The 12536-nt window shown below is 42.3% G+C and overlaps 1 protein-coding gene across 12 annotated transcripts in view; it reads left to right on the forward strand.

Moving 5' to 3' along the window:
• LOC110503950 (myocyte-specific enhancer factor 2D homolog) overlaps positions 1-12536 on the forward strand; it is a 78741-nt gene that overhangs the window by 15052 nt on the left and 51153 nt on the right. For 2 of the 12 annotated variants that reach the window (XM_036972723.1, XM_036972738.1), the window contains exon 1: positions 6258-6571. The exons of the other annotated variants lie outside the window; for them this stretch is intronic. The gene's annotated coding sequence lies outside the window, so the exon portion shown is untranslated. Of the gene's footprint in view, positions 1-6257; positions 6572-12536 lie in introns of those variants that run through there. 12 annotated transcript variants of the gene reach the window in all.

Here is a 12536-nt window from a genome sequence, read left to right on the forward strand (position 1 = left end):
GACAAATTTTGTGCTTTAGTTGCATTTCTAAACTCGGATGACAATTCATGGACGGGCATTTTATCAGCAGACAGCACCCTGACTGATGTGTAGCTACTTTTCTCCATAATTTTCCCAGTGTAGCTTTCTTTCTATGATAGGCCTAAACATTAGAAATATGATGGCCATGCATTGTTTTGGAAAAAAATACCTTGCTTTTTCATTGTAAACTCATTTACTTGTGTGGCTGCCAGCCACATACAGTGGGGAGAACAAGTATTTGATACACTGACGATTTTGCAGGTTTTCCTACTTACAAAGCATGTAGAGGTCTGTAATTTTTATCATAGGTACACTTCAACTGTGAGAGACGGAATCTAAAACAAAAATCCAGAAAATCACATTGTATGATTTTTAAGTAATTAATTTGCATTTTATTGCATGACATAAGTATTTGATACATCAGAAAAGCAGAACCTCTCTTCAGGTCATTGACCAGGTCCTGTCGTGTAGTTCTGGGCTGATCCCTCACCTTCCTCATGATCATTGATGCCCCATGAGGTGAGATCTTGCATGGAGCCCCAGACCGAGGGTGATTGACCGTCATCTTGAACTTCTTCCATTTTCTAATAATTGTGCCAATAGTTGTTACCTTCTCACCAAGCTGCATGCCTATTGTCCTGTAGCCCATCCCAGCCTTGTGCAGGTCTACAATTTCATCCCTGATGTCCTTACACAGCTCACTGGTCTTGGCCATTGTGGAGAGATGGGAGTCTGTTTGATTGAGTGTGTGGACAGGTGTCTTTTATACAAGTAGTTCAAACAGGTGCAGTTAATACAGGTAATGAGTGGAGAACAGGAGGGATTCTTAAAGAAAAACTAACAGGTCTGTGAGAGCCGGAATTCTTACTGGTTGGTAGGTGATCAAATACTTATGTCATGCAATAAAATGCAAATTAATTACTTAAAAATCATACAATGTGATTTTCTGGATTTTTGTTTTAGATTCCGTCTCTCACAGTTGAAGTGTACCTATGATAAAAATTACAGACCTCTACATGCTTTGTAAGTAGGAAAACCTGCAAAATCGGCAGTGTATCAAATACTTGTTCTCCCCACTGTAGCTTTGCACTTCTTTTGTCATCTGATGAAAATTATGCTATTTTCTGCTGAATGTGTTGCAGTAATGTATTTAGTAAAAATGTGAAGTAAAAAACACTGACTTTCATTATAAAACTCGACCCCTGTTAATGCAAAGCTGGACTCATCTGCTCCCGCTTTCTCCCGTGCTATTTACGAACACACACATGACTGTCTCAACTGTTCTGGGGAATTAAGGTAAGCTTCATAATATAAAATAAGGTGAAATGAAGAACGCAATCTGCTTTATCTCCTAACGCATTGCACAAGTTGACTGCAGGTATTTACAAAATACAAATTGCTACAAATATGAAAATGTATTGAAAAACTTAAAATAAATCATTTTTCAATGTTATTGAAAAACCATCTTGTGGCTATTTGCAAATACCCCGGTATAAGGTATACCGCCCAAGCCTAATACCCATCACCACAGATTAGAATGTGGACTCTGTATGCTTTCTTGTTTTCGTCACTTCTTTTTTTTATCCAGTGATCATGTATAATCTGAAGGCTGTAGTAGATTCATACAGATAATCAACATCAAGTATACTGAAATTGGATATCAACATATGCTCAATTTGTGCTGATATCATGATTCTATTCTCATATTGATTCCATTATTTGTCTTTACAAAAGAATGAGACCACAGGCATTGGTTTTATTGAAATATCCTACTCTTTTCACAATCAAAACAACTTCCTGAGGAGCTATTGATAAACCTTTGCGTATAAATGTTACGTCTCATTCTGTCTCAGCCTAGACTAAATGTCCGCCACCTCCCAGGTTGGTCACTCTGGTGTGTGGTAGTCTCCGAGTGTCGTGGCTGGCGACTGCCTCCGTGTGTGAAGGCAGGGGCCCTTTGTGGTGGCAGCTGAGCGAGGCGTGGCTGAAGGGAACAGGTTGACACGTCTGTTAGGACTCGTCCCGCTCCTCTTGACCTCTACCCTTTAGCTGTGACTGCTCCCAGGGTTGGGAGATACCAAATTTCCCCTGATTAGGAGAATGAGGCAAGGCTTTCAGGGAGGGACACTAACATAAATCCATGTTGTTGTTGTTGTTGGACAGTAGTCTTGTTCAGAGAATTTGGGTCAAGTCCTTTGGTTTTCTCTCCCAGCACTGTTGATATTCATGAATGAGATCATATTAGTTACTAAATGTTAATGATGTTGGAAGACTGTTTAGGGTAAAGTGGGTCGGATGTGTTGGCGTCTTTCTTTTGAGAATCCATAAATATCTTGGTGGCAGCTGTTGCCTCCTAGGACTGAACATTGTTCTGAATGGTCAAACCCTGAAGGAATGTCTGTCAAGTCTCACCCCAGGTCAGAGGTTTAGTGGTTTACTACTTTTACCCTGCAGATTATTCCCCTATAATAATGCATTAGAGAAAATTGTTTTCACATGTTACTGAGAAGTTATTGTTGTTATGGTTGACACAATTGTAATATCAATTGTCACGAAATTAAAATGCTGTACTGCAGTTTATTTTTATTAGTTATTTTTGTGCGTTCCCTGAGAAGGAAGCAGATTTGCATAATTAGGGTATTCATTGTCAAACACTTGAAAGCATATGAGGTTTGTTCACACATCTATTAGTCACTTACAAAGAGAGTACCAAATGGGCTTGTATTGAACAAAGCATCTGTGAATTTCCTATTATGCTGTTAGAGCAGAGAGTTCCTTCTAAAGACACACCTTTCATGGTTAATTTTCTATTCCTTTATTTTATTTTAAAAGTGTTCTTTGTAAGTTAGTGTTGTCAAGATACCAGAATTTTGACTTGGATACCGATACCAGGTTTAGTATCACAATACTCGATACCATCATGATACTAAATACCAAAACGGTACCATAGTAAAAAAAAATATGTATATTAGCAAGTCACAGAATGGCACTTGATTCAGAGATAAACTCAGCTACTGTTCTGTTCAATTGTTGGGCATCTTTTGAGTTCAGTATCATTATATTTGCAAATGTTTGTAAAAAATGTTTTTGTCATGCATTAATTGAATCAATTATACAATGATTTGACTTTGGTAAAAAAAAAACTATTTAACTACAAAACAACATGGTCAATCTCTATTGCTAAAACAGGGTAAATCAAGATGTAGCATAGGTCTTCACAATGCAGGTGAATGCATATTATTCAATACTGTGTGCATGCAGTTATTGAGCTTGTTTTTAGCTGATTTCATGGGTCTACAGACCTATTTTCTTGGCAACTGCTAGGAGAACATTACTTTATTGTACTGATCATCAACATTTGCATATGTCCTCCTGAGTGGCACAGTGTTCTAAGGCACCTCAGTGATCAGTACAATAAAGTAATGTTCTCCTAGCAGTTGCCAAGAAAATAAGTGTGCCACTAGAGAACCTGGTTCGAGTCCAGGCTCTGCCACAGATAGCCGCAACTGGGGAACCCATGGGGCGGCGCACAATTGGTCCAGCGTCACCCGGGTTAGGGGAGGGTTTGGCCGGCAGGGATGTTCTTGTCCCATTGTGCATTAGCGACTCCTGTGGCGGTCCAGGCGCAATGCACGCTGACACGGTCACCAGGTGTATGGTGTTTCCTCCGACACATTGGTGCGGCTGGCTTCCGGATTAAGCGGGCTTTGTGTCAAGAAGCAGTGCGGCTTCGCTGGGTTGTGTTTTGGAGGACGCATGGCTCTCGACCTTCGCCTCTCCCCAGTCCGTACCGGAGTTGCAGCGACATGACAGGACTGTAACTAATTGGTAGTATACCACGGAAAAGGGGTAAAACAAACAAACATTTGCATAGAAGAAGCAATCTAACCTTTTATAAATGTGTGCACTGCCTCTTTAAGAAATGTAATGAGGTCATTTGCTGAGGCAGAATGTGGCTGTGGAATCTGACTTTGTGGCTATGGAGTCTAGTGTAAATCAGACGAGGGAGACAAAGAAGTGAATGAGTTTTTGGTGGCGAGTTAGACGAAGTGAACTAAAAGTTTTTTTTGGTGACACTCAGCATTGAAATCAGCATATTTTGCATTATGGTTATCACAAACAAAGTACAAGGGCACTGAATTCAGCTGTAGCCTAAGCTAGCAAGGAAAGTTAACCTACAATATAAAGCTGGATTCTACCGGTGTCGTCTTGCATTGTAAAAGTATTCTAGCCTGTCTGGACATTGTTTTGTGAACAGTAATGAACAGTTTCAACATTTCTACATGCTGTGTTACATTTTTCAAGTGTGTTAACTTCTGTGCAGCATGAGTGGGAAGCTAATGCAGCCCAGACAGCTCTAGCAATGAATGAGTAAGTGGAGCAGGTGCTTTACTCTGCATGCTCTAAAGCCATAGCGCAAAGAACCTGCTTTATTACAGGGGCTGCGGTCAGTGCGCTGATAGACAGACTTGATCCTTTCAATCATCGTTCAGGTAGACCCTGAGCGACGTGAATCTGGATTAGGGTAGCTGTCCAGCACAGAGCGGTGGAAGAGCTCTATGGATGTTTATTTGCATGTCCTTTTCTAAAACAAAATGTCCCTTCCAGTATGGTTGGGTATCACAAGGGACCTTACGATATGATATTATCACGATACGTTGGTTCCGATACAATATGTATTTGGATTCTCACAATTCTATATGTATTGCTATTCGATACTGTGACCTTATTGAGATTCGATGTTCCAAACATATTGCTCACCAGATGTTTTTTGAAAGAGGGACAAGAGAGAGTTTTGGAAAAAGTAAAAATACTGGAGTTTTCGTGCAGGTACAGCCAACTAGCGCAAAATAATTTTGTGATATTGTCAAAACTATTTTTCCCCCATCACTATCTTTCAGCATAATAATTCAATGATACATTTGGTATTGTGACTTTGCCAATTTGGTATGTGACTTTATTCAGGGAAAAAATAAATGCCTTCATTCTTTCATTCTCTCCATGCTCTCCATACTGCAGCATTACCACCATCCCTCTCCCTTCTTGATGCCCATACTCCACCACCACACGTGGGCCAGCAGCACCACATAGTCCTGGGCATCATTCACATTAGTCACCGGAAGAGAGGAGGCAGTCACATGGATCCCCTTATTAGGCTATGGGCCAACACAATGTGTTCAACATGGAGAGCCCCAGTCTGCCTTACTAGCACATGGACGATAAGAGGAGAGGAAGGGAAAAACCTGGAGAGAGGCAGCGAGATAAGGCCATTACCAATCACTGGTGTTTGTTGTGGAAGTAATTGTGTCCTCAAAGTGTCTTGTTGTGTTTAGGGCTGTTGTGCATTTTTCCCATCCATGTGCATATTTCCTCTCTGATACTCAAAGGGAGCCGTTTCATTTCCTTCCGTCAGATGTATCCATATGAGTTATTGATATGAGCATTTCAACCCTTTATTAACCAGTTGGGTTCTGGACATAGACGTGCCTTTAACAATAAAGATATTTGCTGTATTTTGTGGAAACTCAATGACACAACTTCAACAGACTCCTGGCCTCCCATTTCCCACACCCTCTCGACCCCCTCAGAGATTTGAAGGTCATGATAGGGCACAGCCTGAGATTTACTCCTTGGGAAGTGGAGTCATTCTTGAAAACAGACACAAATGACAACTTGTACATATGGCATTACTTCTCAACTCTCGTGTAGATTTCTCCAGTTTTCCAGCTTTTAATTGGGCTTGATTGTGAGATTATAGCTACTCAAGTCAGAGCCTTCAGTTGTTCCCTTGAAAGTTTTGCCTTCTTGCATGACACAATAGCAATTTTATAGGCAAAATATGTGACTACATGCAACGTGTAACAGAAAAGATAGGTCAAAAGACCATTTCAGAACATCTACAGATTTGGGGCTGCATAGATCAGCACTAGTCCGGTGTGCCCAACCTTTCAACAGCTGAGCATGTGTGAGGAGATGACAGGGGGTAGCGGAGAGGGGCTGTTGGAACAAAAGGTGTGTAGGGGCAGCTGCCACTGCACTTACAGCAGCTTGTGAATCCAAAGGGAGAATGTACACTCACTTGTACTGGCCAGGGAATAGAGGGGGAGGGGAGGGGGTGGGTGTATAGAGGATCTGATAATCTACACAGCCTAACTGCATATTAGGGCAAAGGATGACCTGGGAAGAGTATGATAAGGGGTTGACCGGGGGGACGAGGGGGGGACGAGTTGACCAGGGAATGGATGGTGGTTGACCAGGGGATGGAAGGGGGGTTGGTTGTCCAGAGGGAAAGCGAGCCTGGGGAGTGGGTTTCCAGTGTGAGGGGCTCTGCTGCAGTTGTCATTTCTACCAGTTGTGTGCAGGATGGACACACCACACTTTGTTTGGACCCCTCTCACTGGGAAAATGCCTGAACTTTGACTTAGAATACTCTGGGTGCCACTGTAACTGAGAGTCTTTTGGATTCAATTCAAAGTGCTTTCTGCTTTTTAAAGAGTCTTTTTAAACTTGCACCTCTGTTTTTTGACTGCGGGCCACTGATCAGCCAAGGGTAAGGGCAACCAACACCGGCATTGCATTTTCATATAAGATTTGTTACTTCCTTACAATGTGACTTGTGCATTAACTCAAATGTTGCTCCAGCTAAATGCCTAATGAATTTAAGAGAAAAATGTCCCTCCTGAGCACAGTATGAGGCCTCTCGTCAGGCTTAAGTTCTAATGAAAATAAGTTGTCTTAGTGGAATAATATTACTATAAGACTGTGCTTTCAGCATATTCTTTCACAGAACAGCCACACATTCAGGGTAGTTACTGTGTTTTATGTTTTGCTTTTGTGGTTTAGTAATCAGTATAGGAAGCTAGTGATGGCAGATGTCAAAGACTGTGAGGTGACTTACTGTGTGGCTTGTGCTTCACTAACAGTTTCCATACTGGTGGTTTGGTAAAGCCTACTTTGTGAGTTCCCCACTTCTTCTACAGCAGCTCATGTGGCTCTGTAGGCCTAAGTGACATATGGTTTATTTGATAGATTTTTGGTAGCCAGTTTTCATCCAAGTGCCATCTACATACAGTAATAGCCTAAGTGTATGCGGTTTTCACTTTGAGTGTTTTTAAATGTTAGCATTGTGCTAAATGCTATTAAATATGGCCTTACATTATCGATTTATTTTTCTGTTCTGTCGTGACTCGCATAACTGTGAGACGAATAACTCTTTCAAGCTACTGATCTGTGAAGTGTGGTTAGTTAACTCCAATTTTCCATGTTTCCATTGCAATTTGCTGCTCACTGCAAGTCTGTGTTTTCAATATGTGTTTGAGACAGTAATGAAAAGGAGTTGAGTTTTTCAATACATGTCAATTCTACTTCTTTTAATTATATTCATGTAGCATGCTTAATAAAGTCACAGATCATATACTTTTGAGCAAAAGGCCTTGCTAATGATCATGCAGCCTCAATAAAATGTTGTGAGAGTCACTGCAGGTGCATAGAAGATGTGCAGGATACAATGGAACTAGGTTGAACTCTTCAAATGAGGTTAGTGAAAGAACCTTTGTTGTCTAACCAAAAATGTACACTTATTACACATTTGGTAAATACATTGCAAGCTCCTTCTATACATAGTTGTGCAAAACATGGGTAATCTCCTGAAAACAACATCACAAGTTTTGGTGTGCCATTGAGTATTTTCAGACTCATTATCATGTTTATATCATAGAAACATGGTACTGTTCTATGTACATTAGCTTTAATTCACTAATGACTGTAGTCTTAAAAATAAACATGTGATATTATATAATGATAGATGGCTGTACTTAAGTGCCAGTCAACTATCTTGATCTTGTCTGTCTACCTCTTTTGTGAGGCCTTATTGACAGAACATGTTCGACTGGTGACAACCAACATTTGCACACACAGACCTGTGCACACACACCCTCTCCCCTAATGTCACATTGATGTCATCAGTGTTTTGTCTAGAGGGTGTTTTTCTCTCAGACCTTCAGCGCTGGTTGGCCCTCATCTGATGCGAGGTGAAAAAGGGACGTTTTTGGGGAGGGGCATCCAGTAGGTTTCACCAACCGAAAGGCTGAGAATAAATAGAAAGATGATGGGTTGAGTATTCCCATTAGAGACATACTGGGGTAAGAACCTGTGGAAAGCAGCAAGGGATACTATAACCTAGGCACCTGTTTATTATTTTGTTCTGGCATGGCCCTAGGAGCGTTCCAGGTGAATGGGAGCAGTTGCCAACTCCCAGGGCTGAGTGAGTGGGTGTGGTCCTGTTTGTATGTGAGTCTGTGATGTCACCTGACAGGTCAAACCACATTGCCACAGGAATGGCGTGGTGATGGAGACGAGCCTCTGTCAACAACAAACCTGACTACACCAGTCTTGTGGACCTCTTTGTGTGTGTTTGTGCACAGTTAAGTCAGAGTGCCTTCTGCGACAGACTTGTTTGTGATTCGTTGTGCACTACCGGTCAAAGGTTTTAGAACACCTACTAATTCAAGGGTTTTTCTTTATTTTTTACTATTTTATACATTGTAGAATAATAGTGAAGACATAAAAACTATGAAATAATGCATATGGAATCATGTACTAACCAAAAAAAGTGTAAAACAAATAATTTGATTCTCCAAATATCTACCTTTTGACTTGATAACAGCTTTGCACACTCTTGGCATTCTCTCAAATCAAATCAGATTTTATTGGTCAAATACACATGGTTAGCAGATGTTAATGCAAATGTAATGAAATGCTTTTGCTTCTAAACTCAGCAAAAAAAGAAACTGTCAACTGTCCTCTCACTGTCAACTGCTTTTATTTTCAGCAAACTTAACATGTGTAAATATTTGTATGAACATAACAAGATTCAACAACTGAGACATAAACTGAACAAAAACTGTCAAGAGGGTCATGTCAGGAGGAGCCTGCAGGAAGGGTACCACATGAGGGAGGAGGATGTCTTCCCTGTAACGCACAGCATTGAGATTGCCTGCAATGACAACAAGCTCAGGCCGATGATGCTGTGACACACCGCCCCAGACCATGACGGACCCTCCACCTCCAAATCGATCCTGCTCCAGAGTACAGGCCTCGGTGTAATGCTCATTCCTTCGACGATAAATGCGAATCCGGCCATCTCCCCTGGTGAGACAAAACGGCGACTTGTCAGTGAAGAGCACTTTTTGCCAGTCCTGTCTGGTCCAGCGACAGTGGGTTTGTGCCCATAGGTGACGTTGTTGCCGGTGATGTCAGGTGAGGACCTGCCTTACAACAGGCCTACAAGCCCTTCGTCCAGCGCCTCAGCATATTGCGGACAGTATGAGCACTGATGGAGGGATTGTGAGTTCCTGGTGTAACTCGGGCAGTTGTTGTTGTTACCATCCTGTACCTGTCCCGCCGATGTGATGTTCGGATGTACCGATCCTGTGCAGGTGTTACACGTGGTCTGCCACTGCGAGGACGATCAGCTGTCCATCCTGTCTCCCTGTAGCTCTGTCTTAGGCGTCTTACAGTACGGACATTGCAATTTATTGCACTGGCCACATCTGCAGTCCTCATGCCTCCTTGCAGCATGCCTAAGGCACGTTCACGCAGATGAGCAGGGACCCTGGGTATCTTTCTTTTGATGTTTTTCAGAGTCAGTAGAAAGACCCGTTTTTAGTGTCTCAAGTTTTCATAACTGTGACCTTAATTGCCTACCATCTGTAAGATGTTAGTGTCTTAACGACTGTTCCACAGGTGCATGTTCATTAATTGTTTATGGTTCATTGAACAAGCATGTGAAACAGTGTTTAAACCCTTTACAATGAAGATCTGAAGTTATTTTGATTTTTACGAATTATCTTTGAAGGATGGTCCTGAAAAGGGACGTTTCTTTTTTTGCTGAGTTTAGTTCCGACAGTGCAGTAATATCTAACAAGTAATCTAACAATTCCCCAACAACTACCTAATATACACAAATCTAAATGGGTGAATGAGAATATGTACATATAAGTATACGGATGAGCGAATGCCGAGCGGCATAGGCAAGGTGCAATAGATGGTATAAAATACAGTATATACATGTGATATGAGTAATGTAAGATATGTAAACATTATTTACAGTGGCATTGTTTAAAGTGACTAGTGATCCATTTATTAGTGTCCAGTGATTGGGTCTCAATGTAGGCTGCAGCCTCTATGAGTTAGTGATTGCTGTTTAGCAGTCTGATGGCCTTGAGATTGAAAAACAGCTTCTATCTCTCAGTCCCAGCTTTGATGCACCTGTACTGACCTCACCTTCTGGATGATAGCGGTGTGAACAGGCAGTGGCTCGGGTGGTTGTTGTCCTTGATGATCTTTTTGGCCATCCTGGGACATCGGGTGCTGTACGTGTCATGCAGGGCAGGTAGTTTGCCCCCAGTGATGCATTGTGCAGACCGCACCACCCTCTGGAGAGCTTTGTGGTTGAGGGCGGTGCAGTTGCCATACCAGGCTGTGATACAGCCCGACAGGATGCTCTCGATTGTACGCCTGTAACAGTTTGTCAGGGTTTTGGGTGACAAGCCAAATTTCTTCAGCCTTCTGAGGTTGAAGAGGCGCTGTTGCGCCTTCTTCACCACACTCTGTGTGGGTGGACCATTTCAGTTTGTCTGTGATATGTACGCCCAGGAACTTAAAACTTTCCACCTTCTCCGCTGCTGTCCTGTCGATGTGGATGGGGGATGCTCCCTCTGCTGACTTCCCTCCTGAAGTCCACGATCATCGCCTTTGTTTTGTTGATGTTAAATGAGAGGTTGTTTTCCTGACACCACACTCCGAGTGCCCTCACCTCAGCCAGCTTCATGAGGTAGTCACATGGAATGCATTTCAATTAACAGGTGTGCCTTCTTAAAAATGTATTTGTGGAATTTCTTTCCTTCTTAATACGTTTGAGCCAATCAGTTGTGTTGTGACAAGATAGGGGTGGTATACAGAAGATAGTCATATTTGGTAAAAGACCAAGTCCATATTATGGCAAGAACAGCTCAAATAAGCAAAGAGAAACGACAGTCCATCATTACTTTAAGACATGAAGCTCAGTCAATGCGGAACATTTCAAGAACTTTGAAAGTTTCTTCAAGTGCAGTTGCAAAAACCATCAAGCGCTATGATAAAACTGTCTCTCATGAGGACCGCCACAGGAAAAGAAGACCCAGAGTTACCTCTGCTGCAGAGGATGAGTTCATTAGTTACCAGTCTCAGAAATTGCAGCCCAAATAAATGCTTCACAGAGTTCAAGTAACAGACACATCTCAACATCAACTGTTCAGAGGAGACTGTGCGAATCAGGCCTTCATGGTCGAATTGCTTCAAAGAAACCACTTCTAAAGGATACCAATAATAAGAAGGGACTTGCTTGGGCCAATAAACATGAGCAATGGACATTAGACCGGTGGAAGTTTGTCCTTTGGTATGGAGTCCAAATTCAAGATTTTTGGTTCCAACCAAAAAGGAGGAGGAGGTGTTATGGTGTGGGGGTGCTTTGCTGGTGACATTGTCTGTGATTTATTTAGAATACAAGGCACGCTTAACCAGCATGGCTACCACAGCATTCTGAAGTGATATGCCATCCCATCTGGTTTGGGCTTAGTCCCACTCTTTGTTTTTCAACAGGACAATGACCCAACACACCTCCAGGCAGTGTAAGGGCTATTTGAACAAGAAGGAGAGTGATAGAGTGCTGCATCAGATGACCTGGCCTCCACAAGATGGTTTGGGATGAGTCGGACCGCAGAGTGAAGGAAAAGCAGCCAACAAGTGCTCAGAATATGTGGGAACTACATATTGGGAACTAAAGACTGTTGGAAAAGCATTCCAGGTGAAGCTGGTTGAGAGAATATCAAGAGTGTGCAAAGCTGTTATCAAATGAAAGGGTGACTACTTTGAAGAATCAAAAATATAAAATATATTTAGATTTGTTTTACACTTTTTTTGGTTACTACATGATTCCATATGTGTTATTTCATAGTTTGTTGTCTTCACTATTATTCTACAATGTAGAAAATAGTAAAAAATAAATAAAAACCCTTGATTGAGTAGGTGTTCGAAAACTTTTGACCGGCAGTGTGTGTGTGTGGTGGCGGTAGTTCCATGGCAGTTGGGTGCTTTGAGGTTGTGTCTTTGTGTGTGTGTGTGTGTGTGTGTGTGTGTGTGTGTGTGTGTGTGTGTGTGTGTGTGTGTGTTTGTTGTTGGGGTAGACTGCAGTATTGACAAGACTGGCAGCGGGGGTGTGATTCACGAGCCGAGTAGCGCAGATCTATTTACCGCCCATCCCAAACCTGTCCAACCTCCTCCAATTTCCCACCCCTTTCTAGAAGTGCTGCTCTTGCACTGCAGCTACCCCCTCACAAAAAACCCACCCTACGATTGGTGAAGAGGAGGAGGGGGGTGGGATCATATTCCCCTGCCAGTGTTGGCAGCATGCACACAGGCTCAAGCCCAGTCACAACCAAACAGCAGACCCAGGTCCAGCCCCCATCCTTCCTTCC

Source organism: Oncorhynchus mykiss, chromosome 3, assembly GCF_013265735.2.
Source record: "Oncorhynchus mykiss isolate Arlee chromosome 3, USDA_OmykA_1.1, whole genome shotgun sequence".
Lineage (NCBI taxonomy): Eukaryota > Metazoa > Chordata > Actinopteri > Salmoniformes > Salmonidae > Oncorhynchus > Oncorhynchus mykiss.